This window comes from Narcine bancroftii, chromosome 10, assembly GCF_036971445.1.
Source record: "Narcine bancroftii isolate sNarBan1 chromosome 10, sNarBan1.hap1, whole genome shotgun sequence".
NCBI classification, from domain to species: domain Eukaryota; kingdom Metazoa; phylum Chordata; class Chondrichthyes; order Torpediniformes; family Narcinidae; genus Narcine; species Narcine bancroftii.
The window spans coordinates 79,027,207-79,049,715 of NC_091478.1; the positions used below are offsets into that span (position 1 = coordinate 79,027,207).

Here is a 22,509-nt window from a genome sequence, read left to right on the forward strand (position 1 = left end):
TTTGAAGCCTTTAATTTCAGGATCACCTCTAATCATTTCTGCTATAGGTTCTATTGCCATAACAACTAATTCCGGAGGAGAGGGAAGCCTTGCCTACTCGATCGACTCAGTGGGAACATTCCTGATATTTGACTTTTGGTTATTATTTTTGCTTGTGGTTTTTGATATAATGTCCTGATCCAATGAATATATCCTCATCCTATACCTAACTTTTAAAATGTTTTAAACAAAAAAAGCCGTTCGAGTCTATTGAATATTTTTTTTTGCATCTAGTGATACTGCTATATTAGGGTCCTTCCTTGATTGAGATAAATGTATTATATTAAATAATCATGCCAGGTTATTTGATGTTTGTCTACCCTTAACAAATCTCATTTGATCTGTATTTATTAATTTAGGTAAATACTGTCCCAGCCTGTTTGCCAGTGCTTTTGCTATTATTTTGTAGTCTGCATTTAAAAGGGATATCGGTCATCAAGAAGATGTTTTCAGAGGATCTCTATTCTTTTTTGGCAGTACAGTAATTATTGCCATTGAGAAGGAATCCGGTAGTTTCCGAGTTTCTACTGCTTGGTCTATTATATCCATGAATAAAGGCATTAGCATATCTTGAAATTCTTTATGAAACTCAGCTGGGAATCCATCTTCACCCAGAGCTTTGTTAGCCTGAAGAATTCCTAATGCTCTTTCAATTTTCTCCCTCGTAAAATGTAAATCTAATTCCTGTCTGTCCTCATCATGCAACTTTGGGAATCCCACATCAGGAATTTCTCTATTTCAGCCTCATCTCCTGACGAGTCAGATTTATATAATTTTTTATAATATTGTTTAATTATTTCATTTATCTCTTTCTGATTATATGTAACTATTGTTTTCCTTCTATATAGCATTTATAGCTCCTGCTGATTCTTCAACCTTCCCTTGCCATGTCAGTACTGTATGTGCCCTTTCCCCTCATTTATAGTTTTGTGTTTATTGTCTTCTCGATATGTTTGCAAAGTATTGTATTGAATTTTCTTATTTTCCATTATTCTATATTTATCCTATTTCCCCCATTCTTTGATATTCTTTTTCTAATTCCTCTTTCTTTCTCCAGCTTATTTATTTCTACATTAAATTATTTTTAAATCTTTTTTGTAAATGAAATAATTTGTCCTCTTGCATTAATAATTATTGATAAAGTACGGAAATCCTTTTCCCAATATTTGACTAGGATTGGACAAGATCAGAACATATGAATTAGTGAACCGTCCTCATTCTTACACCTGTTGCAAAGAGAGCTAATACTAGGGTAAGTATGAACTAATTTAACTTCTCACTTTCTGAAGAGACTTTCTTTTATTCTAAGGCTGTGCCCTCTGGTCCTAGACTCTCGCACTACTGGAAATATCTGCTCGAAGGATAATTTTATATTCATAAGAATCAAGTGACTCTTCAAGCCTGTTCCACTACTCAATAAGATCCAGTCTTTCTCTTTCTTCATTCCTCTTGACATACTTGTTTTCACAGCTCCTGACTGGAGAATTTCAATCCCTAACCTCTGACAGAGGGGGAAAATAATCACCTAACCTTCAACTTAAATGCTATGATGGTCCTTGTTCTGAATACTGTTAGGTCTGCTTTGTTCGAGAATGAGTGAGTCAGACACCAGACTGAATCGAAATCAAGGTTCTTTATTACCGGATTGTAACACTTGCAACTAACAGTGTTAGTTGGAGAAGGCGCATTCTAACGATATCAGCAAGTGGTGTTTTTTTTTATACCCCAGGACACGCACTTAGTAAATTATCATACCATTACATTGTCCTATGAATAAGCTGTTGCTACCCTTCTGTTAGTCTGCTGCTCATCAGCTTGTTATTGCCAAACTTATCTTGAGTGTACAAGGTCACACCTGCATCCTGTTACTCCTTAGTACTGGGTGACTCCTTCTCCGGTCCCAACTCATAATGTTTTTACCTTACAATACCCACCCGTCCCTCTCAAAACATTGGATGTTCTATTAAGATCATCTCATTCTTCTCACTTTCAGTGAGTATAGGCCCAACCTATTATTTCCTGAATATCCCAGGATTCACCTGGTGGCCCATCTCTGTTCTTCCTCAAAAGCTAGTTCTGTATATGTCATCCCATAGTACAGTCCTAGAAACTTAAAAAATTCACCTTAAAAAAAATTAGTGTCATCCTATACACTGGGTCTAAAATCCAAACCTTGATGGCGGTCTCAACATCGCTGCCATCTTTCTGCTGACTTTGATGCATTCTCATGCATGCCCCATTAGTTATTTGTGAAGTCTCAATGCTCCTCTGCGGGGTCCATCGTCCGATGCAACTGTCGTCGGCTCTGCAGCCTTTAAATGATCTGTTACATCAGCTGATGCTGGTTTATTTTAAAATATGCTATCAAAATTGAAACCTTTACATGGTAATTTGTTAGTGCCAGATTTTTTTGTGGGTCATCTTATATAAAGGGTACTCCTCAAAACCACCATTTTAGGTGGAAATTCTGGGATTGCCCTATACACGAAACATCCTATTCAACAGCATGTATGGTATATCCCTATAAATATAGAGGTGAAAACTGCATACAGTATTCCAGGTGTGATCTCCCCAGCCCCCTGTGAAGATGCATCAAAATTTGCCTTTATTGCTCCCCATCCCTTGAAATAAAGCCATCAGTTCATGTATTGAATTAATCACATGTTGTTCCTGAATGCTATTTGTTTCATGTACCAAGGCTCCAGATATCTTTTGTATTGCATCATTTCCCACATGAGATTCCATCTGTCAAACTCTTGCTCCCTCACTTAACCCATGTTGAGGAGTCCAAGTGTATTCTGAACTATCATTCCTTGGCCAGTCTCTCAATGCCTTTGCCCTGAGTTGCTCAGGTTGGAGTAGCTTGAGGATCAGAGAGATAACCATTGTGCCCCAGGATTCATTTAGTCACCAGGTCTGTCGGGTAGGGTGGATTTCCTCAGAAGTGAAGTAGTCTGTGCACTTTCTGGAAATGTGGCGCTCCTGTGACAAAAGTCACACTGAAGGAGCAAAACCTTTCCTGTTGATGAAACGTTGCTGGTTACTTGCAGGCACAAGTGGTAGTCAATGGGTTGACTTCATTGAAGTTGCTTCAAAACAGTCAAGTCAAGGTTATTGTCATCTGATTGTACAAGTACAACCCGACGAAACAGCGTTCTTCAGTCCTCAGCGAAAATCGTACAGACACCTGACCAGACCTAACGCACATACATACAATATATATGCAGGACAAGTATTCATAAATACAAATAAATAAATATTGTTTCTTGGGAATGAGAGTATTAGGTGGTTAGTCATTCAACAGTTACACTGCCTTTGGGAAGAAACTGTTCCTCAGCCTGGTGGTGCTGGCTTTATTACTCCTGTATCTCTTCCCTGACGGGGGCAGCTGAAAGATGGTCCGTGCAGGATGGAAGGAATCGTAAATGATTTTGCACTCCCTCTTCAGACAGCGGTTCCCGACAGATCATGTCAATGGAGAGAGGGAGAATCCAGTGAGTCTCCAGCCACTCTTATACAAGGTTCAAGTCAGAATCAATTTATTGTCAGGAACATGCCACCAAATTCATTGTTCACAGTGTAAAAAAATTTACATAAACCACTTTGCAAAATAAATAAAAATAGTGCAAGGAAAAGTCAAAGTAAAGCAGTGTCTGTGATTAATTGATCATTCAGGAATCTGATGGCAGAGGGGAAAAACGTTGTCCTTGTGCCACTGAGTGTTTGTCTTCAGGCTCAAGTACCTTTCTTTCCAACAGTAGCAGAGTGAAGAGGATGTGGTCTGGCGAGAGGGGGTGGGGGGAGGTCCTTGAGTATAGATGCTGCTTTTTTAAGAGACTCCCTCTTGTAGATGTACTCGATGGAATGAAGTCTGGGGCCGTGCTGTTGCAGGCGAGTTAACAACTTTCTGGAGCTTTTTTTTGTCGTGAGAGTTGGCACCTCCATACCAGGTAGTGATGCAACCAGCCAGAATGATCTCCGTGGTACATCTGTAGAGGTTTTGAGTCAGCAGTGATGTACCAAATCTCTTCACACACCTCACCAAGTCTAACCTTCTTTGTTATTGCATCAACATGGAGGCTCCAGGACAAATCCTCAGTTGTTGACACCCAGGAATCTGAAGTTCTTGACCCTTTCCACTACTGAGCCTTTGGTGAGGACTGGGCCGTCTTCTCTTGACTTCCTCCTGAAGTCCACAATCATCTCCTTGGCTTTGCTAATGTTGAGTGCAAGGTGTGACACTACTCAACAAGCTGATCTATCTCCCTTCTGTATGCTTTCTCATCGTTGTCTGTGATTCTACTGACATCCATGGTGTCATCGGCAACTTTGTCGATTAGCATTGGAATTGTGAGTAGAGCAGTAGGCTAAGCAATAATCCTTTAGGTGTCCCTGTTGACTGTCAGTGATGTGGAGACATTGTTTCCAATTCATACTGACTGTGGCCTTCCAATGAGGAAGTTAAGGAGCTAGTTGCAGAGGTGCAAGGTTTGTACCTTGTTGACCAGCACTGAGGCAATAATGGTGTTGAAAGCTGAGCTGTCGTCAATGAAGAGCAGCTGTATGTACGTGTTTCTGTTTTCTAGGTGATCCATAGTTGAGTGGAGAGCCGGTGATATTGCATCTGCTATAGAGTGATAGGCAAATTGCAGTGGGCCCTGTAATTGCAGGGCAATATGAATACATGTACAAATTGCAACTATTGTGGTGTGTAACCCATTCTACTGAGACACTTGTAATGTGGAGCTTTCTGTTGGAGAAATGGGAAGAACACCAATATCGATGCCATTTGGCGCATTCTGAACACTGGGAGAAAACAAAATTAAGTGAGCTAACGTGGATCACAAACAGAAGTTTTACAATTGGCCCAGTATCACTCCAAAATGATCGTTCTTGTGGTCTACCCTTGGTAAAATAAACTTTTGCACAATAAACATTTTTGAAAAAGCAAAGTGCAATTTCTATGCAAGTATTTTTTTTTCACCAAAGACGAGCAACTGGTAGGAAATGCAAAGGGGAGATCTGCAGACAGGAGAGATTGGAGATGAACAGCAAAATCATTAGTAGTTGCCTCTGTCACAATGAACTGGGAGGAGAATCTTCAAGATATTTCTGGAAAATGATTTGTTTTAGTGTGATTTTATAAATTGATAAAGTTGTGTGGAATTTATTGTGGAAATTCTGATCTGTGTGCAGCTACGTGTGAATTTAAGAATTTTGTGCCTTGTATTGAAGTATAAAATAACCATAAATTGAAGACACAGACCTTTTAGAGCCAGTGGTGTTGGAGTTGCAAAAGTTCATAAACCGAATGTTTGTAAATCAAAGAATGTCTATAATAATGTTGAAATTCTATAATAATGTTCAAATTCCTGGGTGTCACAAGAGGGCAGCAAAGTCAAAATTAAGAAGTTTCATGGCCCGGTTGGAGAGTTGGGACTGCCAGTGAGTGGTGGTTCTTGGGAAGGAAGTGGAAATAGACTATGCAGGGCCAAGGAATGTGAGATTGGAGGCCATTGTGAGGAATCTCCCAGAAGAGAAGGTCACTGTGGGGAACGGAATGTCTGATGTCTGGTGGTGGAGTTGTGTCTTGGCAGAGGTAGGATGGAGTGTTGGCCTTCAGCCTCGGTGAGATCAGCACTCCTGCAAGTACAACTGTTGACGTTGTCAGGGGAGGATATCCAAACAGAATACTATAAGTTTGAGCAAGGGGCAACAAAGTACTTCTGAAGTTTTACAAGGTAGGGAGGGAAGCCGGCTTTAAGTTTCAGCACCAGCCATCTCTCATTGGTCCTCATGACATTCTTGCATGCAGTTCCAACAAGAGTCATATGAGGATGAACTCCATAGAGCTTTGGGGACTTGGGGCAAATTGTATATCCTGACACCCACCTGTTTTAAGTTTAATGTTTATTTGTCACAAAATATTTAAGTTCAGTGAGAACAGGGTAACAGGTTATCTCTAACATTCACACACCCATGCACAAAACACAATTTACAGAGTATACGATTACAATGAAAAGGAAGATCAATTAGCCAGATAGCACTGTCATGGGGTTCATTCAAGAGCCTGATGGCTGCAGAGAAGAAATGGTATTTAAGCCTGTCACACTCTGAAACCTCTTCTCTGCTGGGCGAAAGAAGAAGAGTGCCTGTGGTGTGATTGGGTTTTTCAGTATCTTGGCTGCCTTTCATAGGCAGGAGATGTACAGTAGATGGAGTGCATGGAGGAGAAGTAAGTTTGTGTTATGCTCTGTGCTGCATTCACCACCTGATCTGGAGCAGAGAAGCTCTCATACCTTGTTGTGACACATCCAGCAAGTACTGTATGCTTTTAATGGGGCACCTGTGGAGGTTATTGAGGGACGGGAATGGGGGGGGGGGGAGGAAATGTGTGGGGGGGGGGGGGGACACGTGGTGAACTTCCTTAGTCTTCTGAGTAAGTTGCATTTTATGAGAAGAGAGAATCTGCTGGGAGCCCACAAGGTTTTAGCCATGTTTCACTGGTGCTATCACACACCACAGGGTAAACCTCTTCATCTGTGACAAGCTACATGTAGTCAATTTACTTACATGGCTACTCCCTCAGTACAGTTGTAATGGAGAGAATGAGGTACAGAAAGGTAGGGAGAATCTGAAATAACATCATGCAATACTCAAAATAATGAATCACTGCTTCACATATTAGATGGCAGCTGGGAGATTATACTAAATGTACACCTAGCAGAAATTTGTTCTTCTGTAACAAGGATCAATCTATAAACCAAATAGATATTTATGACTCTAAAATAGAATATACAAGAGATCAAAAGCAATACTGAAGTGTCCAAATTTTACTGTCAGCCTTAATGGACCACATACTTTGAGAAACAAAATGCTGCACACTGGCCACGCCTCGACCAGCAGTTTTGAGAGAGAGAGAGAGAGAGAGAGAGAGAGAGAGAGAGAGAGAGAGAGCGAGAGCGAGAGCGAGCGAGCTGCCAAATACGTGCAAAAGGTTTCTACTTCATTTTGAAACTCCATTGAGTTTGGTGGAAAATCTTTGGTCTTCTGGTTGTGTGTAGGAGCCCAAAAGGAGATCTTTAATTAAGTAGATAATGAACTCAGCCCATGCGGCCATCTCCAAACACGTGACTGGAACATTGACATACTTCTCACTAAATGTCAGGCAACAAATAGGTTCACACAGTACAACATTGTCAGTGATAGGGTGAGCTCGATGAAATTAAGCACCGTGTCATCATCTCTTGCAAGCATTAAGTAGGTGGCAACTTTGTGCTGTGGAGAAGTCACGGAAGCACGTGAGCACGACTGTGACAGTTTCCAGAGTTTAAATAGCAACAGAACATTATCTCTAAATACCAGCAAACATTTTCTTAACCCTACAGGAATCTTCATCAAATCGTAACCTTGAGATAATGGACGTTTGCAGTAACTATTAATCTTTTAGTTTGATGGACCTCTACTTTTTATGTGGTACTGCCATGGGATGTAAGGAAAGGAGAGAATAGTTTGTCTATCCAGTGATTATTAGTCAACTGAAGGCTGCAAAAATATCTATTTTTTGGGGTTAAACTGTTTTTACATTATATTTTGTAAAGTAGGGTTATCACCGAGCCAATTACTGTGATACGATCTATGCCAACAAAGCTTCCTTAAACTATTAATACTGTCACATCAAATGTTTGATGGTTGATCACATTAAATCTTTCAGATTCAGATTTATTGTCAGAGTACATACACAACATCACAGAGAACCCTGAGATTTTTTTTCTCCTGCGGGTCAGGCAGAATTACTATTTATTTGCAGTGTAAAAAAAATATATACACATGTAAACAAATAAAGAATGGTAAATAGATAACAAATGTAACAAACTATTTGACATGCTTACCCTCATTGGTCATGGTTCTGAGTATAGATGTCAGGAAGTCACGTTACAGTTGCATCAAACTTGGGTGAAACTATGATTTGGAGTATTGTGAAAAGTTCTGGTCGCTACTTTCCCAGAAGGATGTGAAGACTTTGGTGTGGGTGCAGAGAGACTCATCCAGATGTTGCTTGAATTAAGAGAGCATTAGCTGTGAAGAGAGGTTGGAAAAACTTGGATTGTTTTACTCTGAAGCTTCAGGGACTGGGGCAAGCATACAAAGGGTAGATAGTCAAGGTCTTTTTTCTCAGGGAGGAAATATCAAATATTAGATGGCATAGCTTTGCGATGAGATAGGTAAAGTTTAAAGGAGATTTGTGAGGTGAGTTTGTTTGTTACATGTAGGATGGTAGTACAGAGCTACCAGAGGAAGTCGTAGACACAGATATGATGGTGATATTGAAGAGGCAAGGAACATGCAGGGAATTGGGGATGTGGATCATGTGCAGGCAGATGGGATGTTTAATTAGACGCCATGGTTGGCACAGACATTGTGGACCAAGGGGTTGGTTCTTGTACTGTTCCATGTTCATCCAAGCATGACAAAGAATACATTGTTGTTTCTGCCCAAGAGGAAGGGAAAGGTAATGTTAATGCAGTGCAGTTCCAACAGAACACTAACTGGCTGCCCTTCCTAACCTTCAGGGGCAAATGACATCAGAGATCAGCAACCAACGGAGCTGGATGCAAAAGGAAATAATGGCACAGTGTCAGGAAGCCACTCAGCTCAACCTCTGGGAAAAATATCTGCTCCATGTCAGGAAGATGGGCAGGTTGAATCAACACCTCGAGCTAGGAAACCTGTACAGGTGACCACAAGGAAGATTCATTATGTTCGACTAAGATCACAGAAGTGGGAAGGTCTTCTCATCCCTCCTCCTGTCTACTACACAAGCAGCTAAGGTAAGAGATATCAAGACAAAACTGATTTCCAGATGATGGACAGCTTTTCTTTCATGAAATGGGGAATTTTCTTATTACCAATGGTCAATTACCTACCTTTCTTCATCTTTCAGTCAATGACAGGGTCATTTGCAAATGCTCCATATGAAGAGTAATGTGATGATCTTTTCACTTTTAAGCTTTTCTCTCATGCTAAGTAATGTTATATTTATATACCATGGGTAATTTTTACAGGCTGCTACACCCAAAGGCAGTCACCAACATGAATCCCCAGAGGTTGGAAGCATGGACTTATAAAACAAATTGAATCAAAATGAAGTTAAGCAAGAAGAGGTTATGATTTTAAGTTAATGTAAAAAAAAAGTGCTGGAGAAACTCAATAGATTATGAAGTATTCCTTATGTAGCAAAAGTACATAATCAACATTTCAGACCTAAGCCCTCCATCAAGGTATGAGCAACAAGGCCTTAAGATGTCTGAAGAGGAAAGAGGTCATAGATGGGTGGGAGGGCAGAAGAGAAATTTGGTGGGTGTGAGAGAGAGAGAGAGAGAGAGAGAGAGACCTACTCCGATTTGTGGATGAGCTCGGTTTGGCAGTGCATGAGGCCATGGATAGACATGTCGGTGTGGGAGTGAGGCATGGAATTGAAATGGTTGACCACTTGGAGGTTCCCACTGCAATAGCTAGGACCTCTCAGTGGCCAACTCTTTCAATTCCTCTCCCCACTCCTCCCAGTTTTTTCCTCTTGTGCCCTCCCACCCATATCCAGCTATGACCTCCTGCCTGTGGGCCTGTGCTCTGTCACCTGCCTCTCCCCCATCCATTTTATTCAGCTGCCTGCCTGCTTTTTTGATCATACCTTGATGAAGGGCTCAGATGCAAAATAGTTGCTTATCTACTGTTGCTACATAAAGAATGCTGTGCCACCTGATGAGTTTCTCCAGCACTTTTGTATATTAAATGGAATCAGAATGAATCTGTTGACATTGTGTTTGCCTAGTACATCACCTACATCAACTACAGGATTGGGTGTTTGTGAATCCTACGGGGTTGGATTGAATCACTGGCAGCAGATTTTCAGTGGGAGAAAGTAGGATAAGAAGTCATTCAAATCATGGTGAAATCAAACTTTATCTTTCTATTTCTAATTTTCATTTTAGTTTGCAAATAGGGACCCTACTTGAGGGCAGAGGCCTCTGATGGGCATAGTGGGGAACATTCAGTATATGAGCTGGATCCCTCAAACTTCCTGACTGAGAGCTGGGACGAAGCAGCATGGAGCTAGATCTTAATATTGTAAGGCCAAATGACAACTGGGGGACATTTTAATCTTTAACTGAATTGCATCACATTGTATAGACTTCCTCAGCAATGTATGACCATGTACAGTAAAAACAGTTGAATATGATGAACTGAAAATAATTTTTAAAAAAACATTGTACAAATTTGGACCAAAAGATGCAAGGATCCATCTGTAGAGTTTCAACTTTAACCAAAATATTTACATTTTCACTAGCAAAACAGCAATATTTTCCACTGCATGCTATCTGTAGAAATGAAAATGTACATGCATGCCAGCCTATCACAAAACATCAACGGAACCAATAAACAGCCCAATCATTGGGTGTGTAATTTCAGTGCTAACTGCTTCTTGCAAGCCATTGAAAACACTAATATACAGAATAATTTTCAATATGAAAAATGCACAGTCATTCAGAGAAAGAGCTATTGATATATTGGAGCAGGGAAAATCATTCTGTGAGTGTGATCAGTAACTAGTTACTGCCTGGTGAATTTATTGAGTGAGTCAGATTATTTTCAGGATTGTTTATTTGGGTACGAACTTGTGCTTAATGAGATCATTTCTCCACTTCAATTTAACAAAAATTAGAGAACAACTTGCACTTGTATGATGTAATTTAATAAACAAAGTATTTCAGAAGAGCGTTATCAACAAAATTTGTCACAGGGGTGCCATCTCTGACTGAGCGACAGAAAGGAATGTTGGGGCAGCTGGCTAAGGTCCTGGTCAAAGAGGTAGAGGTTGGGAAGGAAGAAGAATGCGATGAAGGACTTTTGCATGGCGTTGTTGGAGATAACGTTCATGGCAGCTAAAATCTGAGGGAGGGGGCACAAGGTGGTGTGGTAAGAGACCAGATCTGAAGAAGTGCAGATCTCCTGGATGATTGTAAGAAAGGAGAAGGTGATGTAGTTGAACAAAGAAAAGCTGCAGGGACGCAGCTGGTCAGGCAGTATCTTTTGAGAGAAATGGTCAGTCAATTTTCTGGGTCTGGGACCTTTTATTGAGGTTGTCTGACCTGAAACATTGACTGACCTTTTTCTACCCATGGATATTGCCGAGTCTCTCCAAATTCTCTTTGTTTATTCAAGGTTTCAGCATCAGAAGTTTTTGTGTTTCTCTAAACACTGAATGTGATTCACTGGCTCTCCTCAGATAGAACAAGATCAGAGGCAACTGAATACAACTCCACCCAATGGAAGAGAGATGCTGGAGGAGAAGGATGTTGTTCAAGGTTGCAGAACAGTCCATGGGGAAGCTTACCATGGTCATCACCACTGTTTCTGACTTTGATCCAAGAACGTCCAGAACAGTGACAATGAGGAATCCTGATTGAAGGGTTTCAAACTTGATGTTCCTGGAAGAGTGACCGTGTATTTGGGAGGTCATTTTGGACCTTCATATTTGGGACATTCATAAACTTTATGGAATAAAGGATGGTTGCTGATGGGACAGTAGACTAGTAGTGGCAAAATTGGAGGGGAAAAAAAAGGCCATACCTTTGGAGAGACCATAAAGGTCAACAGATAACCAACAGAAAGATGGGAGGCTGGTCAGTCGATGACTGGGGTGGAAGTGCAGGAGCCGCTTGTCATGGAAAAGGTAAGCTTATGAAAGACATGATGGGAGATAAACAGCAAACCAGTAAGGGGCAAGTCTTCTAGGTCCGTGTGGAGTAATTGATGAGGGACATTGATCTGGAGGCCTAGGGAGTGAAATATCAGAGGTGCTGACCTGAGTTTGAAAGCATTTATTGATTATGGTGGGGGGGGGGGGGTGGTGATGGAGAGAAGAAAAGCTAAGGTAATCTTTGCTTTAAGTTTATTGTTGCATGTGCAAGATGCAATGAGGTTTGTTCTGTGAATAGTCCAGCACAAAAATCTGTCCTGGTTCCTCAGTGTCCTCAGCTGCAACTATGCCATGTGGTGGAAAATGAAGGGAATCCTGCTGTTTTGGGGCATGCTGTTATTTCCAACTTGTTGGAGAGTGTTGAAGAGTTTTGTGTAGCGTATCCCGTTCCAGATTGGACGTTTGGGCAAGAGAGACTTGGTTTAAGCTTCCATGTGTAAAATCTACCCTTAAAATGAAACATAATCTATAAGCCCACATTTCATGTGAAGTAGTAAGAAACCTCCAGGACATGAAGTTTCTTTTTCTTTCATGCGTTAAATGTCAATTTCAGTTCATGTTATTGTTAAATACCATGCTAAAACTAAGTTCTCCCGACTGCTGATCATTTCTGTACTGTTCTAAATGTTTTGATTATTTGTAATATTCTTCAATATGCCCACGACTCATGGTTAGAGTGAAAATAATTTTAAATTGTGGGCAAAAAAAACTAAAAGAGGAACAGTGGTGCTTACACAAATAAGTGCACATTTACAACCAGTCACTCCATTGTAGATCTTGGAATAGATGTCATTAAATATTAATTAAAAGGTTACATTAAAAATGCAGTTGCATGCTGCAGTCAGGGATCCCATATACCATATGTTCATGTAATACAGAACAAAAAAGTGTCAATTTTCGAATCTTAAACCTCATTCAGGATGAGGTGAAGGAAGTAAGCTTCCAGTTTGCTCATCTTTAAGGAAATGTCATCTTATTAATAAAGAATGTCCTGTAGTGGCAGCTACACTGCTACTGAAAGAACACACAACCAGACGGGTTGAGCTCAATGAGCAGAAAACTGGCCATGGGGTGCCCATGGAGACTTCACACAGGATGGTGCCTTCGCCGCTAGGAGTCGGGAGGTCTTGGAATTGCAGGCCCATTTTGGCAGTCCTGAAGGCTTGCGTCTCCTCATCGGACTTCTGGTCCCGGGCAAGCTGGTCAAAGTTGAGGCCAGGTGTCAGCGCGCAGATAGCCGGTCGTGAAAGTGCATCAGTGACCACTTTGTCCTTGCCTGCCTTGTGCCGAATGTCGGTGGTAAACTCCAACACAAAGGAGAGGTGACGCAGCTGGCGGGCAAACCAGGGATCCTTTGCCATCGCGAGTGCCTGAGTGAGGGGTTTATGTTCAGTAAAGATGGTAAAAGTCCACCCCTCCAAGAAATAGTGGAAATGCCGCACCGCCAGGTACATGCCCAGTAACTCATGGTCAAAGGTGCTATACTTGCGCTCTGGTGGGCGGAGAAGCCAGCTGAAGAATGCCAGCGGCTTCCATTGTCCATTCACCTGCTGCTCCAGGATGGCGCCGATGGCTGTGGCAGAGGCATGGTACGTACTCGGGTGCACTGGGATTTGGTGATACCCGCGCACCAGGTCAAACTTGGAGGAAAACCCTTACACCATGCAGGCTGACCGTAAGTCCTGGATGTGAGGAATGGGGTAACGTTCAGGAACTGTTGTCTCATTGAGCCATCGATAGTCTCCACAGAGGTGCCAGCCGCCGGAGGCTTTTGGGACCAGGTGGAGTGGTGAGGCCCATGAGCTGTTGGAGCAGCGAATGATCCCCAGCTCCAGGAGATGCGAAAACTCTTCCTTCACCACCTGGAGCTTGTCAGGTGGGATCCGACGTGCCTTGGCGTGAACCGGTGGACCCTGGGTGGGGATGTGGTGGAATACCCCGTGACGCGGTGAGGCAGTGGAGAACTGTGGCCTGAGGAGGGCTGGGAGCTAGTCTCTGGGCATGCTGATCATAGTCATCTGCAGCTGCTCTGTGCGGGAGGCGTTGAGGCAAACGTCTACCAGGCACCTACCTTGAATGGCCACCTGGAGGCCGTGGGCGACGAGGAAGTCAGCACCCAGGATGGCGGTTGAAAGGAACGAGATGGTGAACCTCCACGAGAACTTTTGCTGGACGATCTGGAAGTGGACTGTCTTGTTCCCATACGTCCAGATCTCTGTTGCTTTGGCCACATGGAGGGAAGGTCCTCGAGGTCAGTTCCTGGACTCAATGGCCATAGCCGGGATGACGCTGATCTGGGCCCCAGTGTCGATGAGGAAGCGCCGGCCGCTGATTGAGTCCCGCAGGTAGAGGAAGCTGTGTCCTTGACCACCCGCTGCAGCCATTAACAGTGGCCGGCCTGCTTGTTTCCCTGGAATGAGCAGGGCTGATGACACTTCTGAGCCTTGGCTCCCCAGCGCTGGTGGTAGAAGCAGAGGCCTGGAGTGGATGCCATGCCCCTGGTTATGCTCTTGGTGGCCCCTGCAGGGTCTGGATGTTCTACCTCAGCGCTAGTGGCAGGCTTGGCGTGGTCATCCCCGTACCTTGTGACCTGCCGTACTGCCGAGCCCTCCGGGAATTGCTCGAGCCATAACACTTGGGCCTTCTGAGCAACCTTCCTTGGGTTAGTAAAGCACTCTTGGGCCAGCAACGGCTGGATGTCGTCAGGCAGATGGTCGAGGAAAATTCACTCAAAGAGTGGGTAGTTGGTGTGATCACCCATGAGTGCGAGCATCTTGTCCATCAGCTCCACTGGGGACCTGACCTCCAAGGCGTCGAGGTGGAGCATCTGAGCGGCACGCTGACACTTGGATAGTCCAAGGGATCCGGTGAACGCTCGCTTGATGGTCCCGTATTTGTCTTCAGCGGACGGGTGCTGAACGAGGTGCAGAACACGTTTGGCGGTGCCTGTTCCAGGGCGGCGACCACATGGTAGAATTTGGTCATGTTGGACGAAATGTGGCGGAGGTGAAACTGGGCCTCCGCATGGCCGAACCAGGTCTCTGGCTCCTGAATCCAAAAGTCAGGCAGCTTGACGGCTATAGCACTGATCCCAGGCTTGCTCATGTTGGGTTCAAAGACATTTGAACCAGTTGGGGTCACCAACTGTAGTGGCATCTACACTGCTACTGAAAGAACACAACCAGACGGGTTGAGCTCTGCGAGCAAAAAAACTGGTTCATTGCTGGCTGCCGGGCTGGACGACCTGGCAGAGAACCGCACTGGGGTGCGCCGACGTCACTCGGGCATCATGTGGTCCCCCAGTGCGGGCTTCTGAGTCCGGTGCTGAGAAGAAGGGGAAACCCCCGACCGTGCCATTTTGGCCGGCTGCCCCACCACGTGGAACAAGCTGGAAGTCAGGTGCCCAGAGTCTGGTGTGTCACTGCTCCCCTGTACTTAACATTGAGTTCATAATGTCTTGAGTTAGACTTCATATGACTCTTTGGCTTTATACCCGTCATTGCAGAGGTTTTGAACTTGGCCTCTTTCACCAAACTTGAGTCAAGAGATAAATTTCGCTAAGATGATGATTCATCTCAGAAATCCATCATCTCACAAAGCGTCTTAGACCTGAGACCCTGGCTCTTTCTCTTTCTACTGATACTCTCTGAACTGAGCCCTCCTTGCATTTCGTATTTTGATTTTACATTTCCAGCACTGCAATTTTTGATTTTGTTTAATTTGAGCTTTTGTATATTATTTTTTATTTTCCCTGTACATTAATACTTTTCATTAATGATTTAGGCTTTAAATTTATTACTTCATTTTTAAATCTTATTCAAATTGATAGTAGATATTGATGGATAGTTTTGTATGAGAAATTGTTCGAAACGTTTTGATTTTATCATCTTCGCTTGTAATGTCCGCCCTGCCACAAATTCACAGACTGTTTATGATGGATCTCCCAATCGTCATCTCAACAGTAACTAACCCTTTCATTTATTATAAATCTGTCTTCCAGGGCTCCCTAAACTACACCTTGTCCCACTCACCCTATCCCATTCTCTCAGTCCCTCCATCTCCACTGGATCTGTTCCCATGGCAAGGCTTTCCATTCCAGGACTTCTGACATGACCTTCTTTGCAGAAAATGTAACTTCCCTGTATGGTGTTTGATGGTGCTCTCTCATTCCTGGAAATCTGCTCTCATACCCCTCCTCACATACAGAACAAGTATAGAGTTGCCTTGGTTCTCGCCTTTCTCACTAACTTCTGCAACCATATCATCCTTTGCCATTTCTGTCAGCTGCAAGGGGATCCCATATCTTTCATTCTATCTTCCCTCTCTCATTTTCCACAAAGATCATTGACTCCATGAAACCATGACCCACTCAACCCTTCCTGCCCACCTTGCCTGAATCCTTTTTCCCAGCAGGAGGTGCAACACTTCCCCTCCCCCTCCACCATCCACAAACAGAGACAGCCCTTCCAGGTGAGGCACATGAACCTCCTCCAAACCAGTGTTTTGAATTAGATACACTGGCCTTCTCAATATTAGTGAGTCCTATCCTTCAAATTCAGATTTATTGTCAAAGTACATTCATGACATCACATATAACCCTGACGTTCTTTTTCCTGCGGGCGAACAGAATTTACCATTTATTGATAGTTTAAAAAAAATGACACGAAGCAAACAATGTAAACAAATAAAGAACTCTAAACAGATAACAAATGTAAACAAACTGTGCAATACTGAGAGTATAACAGAAATCAAATAAAGTGCAAAAGTACGAGTCCTTAAATGAGTCCCTCATTGAATTTATTGTTGAGGAGTCTGATGGTGGAGGAGAAGCAGCTGTTCCTGAACCAGATGGTGCAAGTCTTGTGGTACCTCTACCTCTTTCCTGATGGTAGCAGCAAGGACAGAGTGCGTGCTGGGTGGTGTGGCTCCTTGATGATTGCTGCTGCTTTCCAACAGCAGTGTTCCTTATAGATGTTCTCAATAGTGGGGAGGGTTTTTGCCTGTGATGTCCTAGGCTGTGTCCACTACCTTTTGGAGGGCTTTACGCACAGGGATATTGGTGTCCCCATTACCAGACTGTGATGCAGCCGGTCAGCACACTTTCCATTACGCATCTATAGAAATTTGCTAGGGTTTCTGGTGTCAAATCACACCTCCACAAACCCCTGAGGAAGTAGAGGTGCTGATGCGCTTTCTTCACAATGCTATTAGTGTGTTGGGTCCAGGAAAGATCTTCCGAGATAGTGATTCCAAAGAACTGAAATTTGCTCACCCTCTCCACCTCTGATCCCCAACAATCATTGGATCTGGCATCTCTAGTTTTTCCTTTCCTGAAGTCAACAGTCATCTCCTTGATTTTGGTGACATTGAGTGCAAAGTTGCTGTTGGTGCACCAATCAGCCAAGTTTTCAATCTCCCTCCTGTATGCTGATTTGTTGCTTTTTTTTTATACAACTTGCAATCTTGGACAAAACATTAATTGTTTTGGAAAATTTGTACTCTGTCTGCAATGGCCATCCTGACCCCCTGGTTGCCTGTCATTACCCACTCCCCTTTCACTTCACTCTGGCCTGTCATTCCTTGACTTTCTCCACCACAAGGGTAATGCTTAGCAGAGGCAAGAAGAACAACCCCCTCATATTTTTGGGTAGTCTACAACCCAATGGTATGAACATTGAATATTCCATTTTTGAGTAACCCCCCCTCCCACTCCCACCAGTCCACCTCCTTGATTCTCCCTTTCTATTTGCCATTCACACCTCCTTCCCTCAGTTACCAAGATTCTTTACCCTCTTACACTTGGGTGAGTCTGCCATTCACCCTTCTTTTATTTGGGTTTTACAACCACTTCCAGCCTCTTTACCTTTCCCCTCCCTCTCACCTCGTTCCTGTGCACTCTGGCGATGCAGGATCTCGACCTGAAGCTTTGACTATTCCTTCACTTCAGCAGGTCTAGTAGCATCTGTGGAGTTCCTCCACCAGTTTAGTTTTTGGTGGACAGGTACTCTATGAGTAATTGTGAAATTGCTAATCATGAAGTTCAAAGAAATCTAGGAGTTTTAAATGGATAAAAATGCAACATGAAGTGGATTTGAAATTGGCTGTGTGGGAGAAAGCCGAGAGTGGTAGTGGATGATTGCTTCTCAGACTGGAGGCCTGTGACTGGTGGTGTGCCTCAGGGATCGGTGCTGGGACCTTTGTTGTTTGTCATTTATATTAATGATCTGGATGATAATGTGGTCAATTGAATCATCAAATTTGCTGATGACACAAAAATAGGAGGCATTATGGACAGCGAGGAAGACTTTAAAAGCTTGCAGCGGGATCTGAACCAATTGGAATAATGGGCCAAAAAGTGGCAGATGGAGTTTAATGCAGACAAGTGTGAGGTGATGCATTTTGGAAGGGAATACAAGGTAGGATGTACACTGTAAATGAAAGGGCACTGAGGAGCAAAGAGATCTGAGAATACAGATATATTATTCCCTGAAGATGGTGTCGCTGGTGGACAGAGTGACAAAGCTTTTGGCATCTCAGCCCTTATAAATCAAAGTATTGAGTGTAGGAGTTGGGATGTTATGTTGGTTGTTTAAGACCTTGGTGAGGCCAAATTTGGAATATTGTGTGCAATTCTGGTCACCTGACTACAGGAAGGATGTCAATAATGTTGCGAGAGTGCAGAGAATATTTACTAGGATGTTGCTGGGTCTTTAGGAGTTGGGTTACAGGGAAAGATTAAACAGATTAGGACTTTATTCCTTGGAGCGAAGAAGAATGAAGGGAGATTTGATAGAGGTTTACATGTTCTTGAGAGGTATAGACAAAATGGATGCGGGTAGGCTTTTTCAACTCAGATTGGGGGAGATAAATATAAGAGTTCATAGTTTTAAGCTGAAAGGGGAAAGGTTGACTCAAAGAGTGGTGGGAGTGTGGAATGAGCTTCCATCTAATGTGGTGAATGTGGGATCAATCTTAAGTTTTAAATTGGATAAATACATGGGGGAGAGGTCAGGAGGACTATGGAATGGGTGTGGGTCAGTGGGACTAGTGGAATGATGGTCAGCACAGACCAGAAGGGCCAAATGGCATGTTTCCTGTGCTGTACCATTGTATGGTTTTATAGGAGCTACAGCCTGCAAAGACAATGGGCTGATGAATCTGGAGCAAAGGTTAGGTAGAAGAACAAATTATAACATGAGAATCAGAAGGTACAGGTTTAAATGAATCAAAACTGAACCTTCATTATAATGATCAACAAATAAAATTAGATAACAACCGATTAGAACTTGTCGAAGATTGGGTAAAGCACTCAGAGGATGAAGATCCACCCACCACTTCCCCCCACCCCACTTAATTGCAGTACTTCCCAAACTCCCATGAACCCAGTAATTACTCCAATCACAAACCAACACGATTTATAACTATAAGATAGAAAACAGGTGCCCAACTGCAGGTCTGTCAAGATTGGTGGCAGCAGGTATTTCCCTTTACATTTTTACCTCCTGGTTCTCCGAACATGCCCGAAGACTGACCAGGTGATGGATTGCAATGCCACGTGACAGTCAATGGAAGGAATGTGTGCTGCCAGGCCAAGAACCTTGGGAGCTGAGGAAATAATGAAGCAGATAGATTCTTTCCAGGTGTTGATCGTGATGTAAGTGACAGAAAGTTACAAATTCAGAATTTATTTAAAACTCTTGCACTTATTCAGATGGCAGATGTTTCTGCAAGTCCTTTTCTGAAACTGAAATGCCCTTGTGATCTCCCAGTCATACAGCAGTTAGTCATGTAGCAGCTATGATGATTTTGGTGTGTGTGTGTGTGTGTCTAGAGCAGTGGTTCTCAACCTTTTTCTTTTCACTCACATATCACTTTAAATAATCCCTGTGTCATCGGTGCTCTGTGATTAGTAAGGGATTGCTTAAGGTGGTATATGGGTGGAAAGAAAAAGTTTGAAAACCACTGTTTTAATTGTACCTAATTGACTCATTGTGTAAATGGTTTCATTAACTCCAAAGGAAATGGTCCAATAGCAATTTTTCTTAAGCAAAATATTTCAGTAACAATTGGGTCGAGAGCAGTGATTCTCCACCTTCCCTTGCCACCCACATACCGCCTTAAGCAATCCCTTACTAATCTCCAAGCACCAACGGCATAGGGATTACTTAAAGTGGCATGTGAATGGGAAGGAAAAGGTTCTGATCTAAAGCAATGAGAATATTTACATGTAACATATATAATAGAGGTTGCATGATGCTGCATGAGACTTGTGTCCCATCCTTTTTAAATGAAAGTGTAGCAGCAAGGATCAGAACAACTGCAGGAAAAGGAATCTCAGGGTTGCATGTGATTGATGTCATGTATGTACTCTAACAATGAAGCTGAACTTTGACAGATCTTTCAACCGATGCAGCAAACTTATGACCCAAATTGTGTCGGCTCCCTTCTACTAACAAAGGCCTTGTTGCGGATTTCAATAAGTGCTACAACAGGCTGTGAAACGTGAATGTCCGCTCGCCACTATTTGTGAGGGATAATGATTCACAAATGGCATATCCATAGCACAAGTATTTTGGGTCACAGACCAGTAGCAGTAGTATCAGTCTGAGGCAGCTGATATTACACTCTTTAACTGGAATTACCCAGGAGAGAAACTAATTCAAGAATGCACTCTTAGATCAAGTTCTTTTAGTGTTGTGTGTCTTATATACAGTGAAGTGGTTTGTTTTGCTTGCTATTCAGCAAGTCAACCCATATACAAATACAGCAAATAAAACACAGTGCAGGGTTACAGAGAGAGCAGTTAGAATGGAGTAAGGGCTATGCTATTTAAATGATGTGAGCTATGTTCGGGAGTAGGGTAGCAGTGGAAAAGAAGCTGTCCTTGAATCTGGTGATGCATGGTATCACACTTGTGAATCGCTTTCACAAGGGGAGGAGGGAGAAGAGAGTGTGGTTGGGGTGGGATGAGACATTTAGTGTGTTGGCTGCTCTTCCAAGGAAGTTGGAAGTGTAAATGGAGGGGAGGGAGGTTTGTGTTAATGGTCTGAGCTGTGATCACAACTCTGCAATTCCTTGAAGTCCTAGGCGGAGCTGTTGACATGCCACATATCCCGACAGGATACTTTCAATCGTGACGTGCCATATTTTCTCAAACTTCTGAGGAAGTGCAGGTGTTGATGTTGGTTAGTTGACAGGCTTGGACCAGAACAAATCAATGGAGATATTTAAACCCAAGAACTTAAAGTGATCTCCAATGTCCATCAGCGAATCACTGGGTCAGACAAAGGAGCGAGTTCCCCTCCTCTTCTGAAAGACTATGACCAGCTCCTTTGTGTTGCTGTCACTGAGGGAGAGGCTGTTGTCCTAGCACCAAGCCACTAGCCTCTCCATACTCAGTGATTCTTTTTGTCAGGTGCTGGGTTGGGGAAGGTTCCGGATTGCACTGGACCTATTTCTCACATTGTGGCAAATTCAGTGGGAGATCATTACACAGTCCTTAGATCCTGGACATTCAGGGTGTCCTGTAGTGAAAAAATAAATACAACAAGATACTCTATACAGCAGTCCAGTTTTTTATGACTGTTTAAATTATGTTATTAGTATTAAAGAGCCACTACTTTTTAGAAGTACAAAATGATATTTGATTTTTAATTTTTGAATTTAGACGTACAGCACAGTAACAGGTCAGTTCGGCCCACAAGTCCGTGCCGCCAATTTACACCCAATTAACCTACACCCCCAGTACGTTTCAAATGGTGGAAGGAAACTGGAGCCCCCGGGGGAAAAAAACCCATACAGACACAGGGAGAATGTACATTCTTACAGACAGCGTGGGATTTGAACTGATTGATGGCGATGTAAAGGCATTACGCTAACTGCTAAGCCAACTGTGCCATTCTGTTATCCATTTCTTTGTTCAGAGAATAATTTCCTTTCTGCATCTTTTGTTAGTCGGATGTCCAAATGTTCTGAGAACTTGACAGATGCACAGTATTGATCTGAGATGCCAGTGGTTGCCTTTCATAAAGTAGTGGTATAAAATTCTAGAACTTTGCAGTGTTGATCTTGACAACACGATTCCTACCAATGCATTAAGTTTTAGTGTCTTTGAGCAGCAGTCCCAGTGAATAACTCTATTGTAATAATGAAATACTCTTGCCTGTTGTAGAGGTTAATCATTCAAACTGAGCTCACTGAGTTTATGAGCAGTTAGATTGATTCGCTTACATAAAGTTAATACTCACTAATACTGGGGTGAACAGTTGGCACTACTGAAACTAAGTGTCAGTCAATATGATTCATACCCAGGATGGTCTGGGTGTGCACTTCCCATTGAGCTTGTCGGGATCAAGCCCTGTCAGCCTTGACTTGGGTCACCAGCGCCCAACTCTTTCCTGTGGAAGTGGAGACACTCAGCTTCTTTTTGAGGACCTCAAATTTCTTTAGTTCTCAATTGCAAGGGCACTCCTCTAACTTGCACTAAAATGTAATGTAGAAATGGGGAGATTAAAGGGATTTGTTATTGGTGGTCTGTGGCAAAAACAAATATCATCAATATAATAAACATGTAATGTGTATAACAAGGCTGTAAATTTGAGGACAAAACACTCAACAACAAAAAAATTCCCAAGAAAGCAAAATACATGTTATCAGTGGTCTGGGAAGGGGCTCGAGCTTGCCAGCAATCTCCCATCCCACACCACTGG

The 22,509-nt window shown here is 42.8% G+C and overlaps 1 long non-coding RNA gene across 1 annotated transcript in view; it reads left to right on the forward strand.

The window, feature by feature from the left end:
• The first annotated feature begins 3,889 nt into the window (after positions 1 to 3,889).
• LOC138744821 (uncharacterized) overlaps positions 3,890 to 22,509 on the forward strand; it is a 66,343-nt gene continuing 47,723 nt past the window's right edge. The window contains exons 1-2 of the long non-coding RNA XR_011345778.1: positions 3,890 to 3,989; positions 8,613 to 8,870. This is a non-coding gene — a long non-coding RNA (uncharacterized lncRNA). The remainder of the gene's footprint in view (positions 3,990 to 8,612; positions 8,871 to 22,509) is intronic.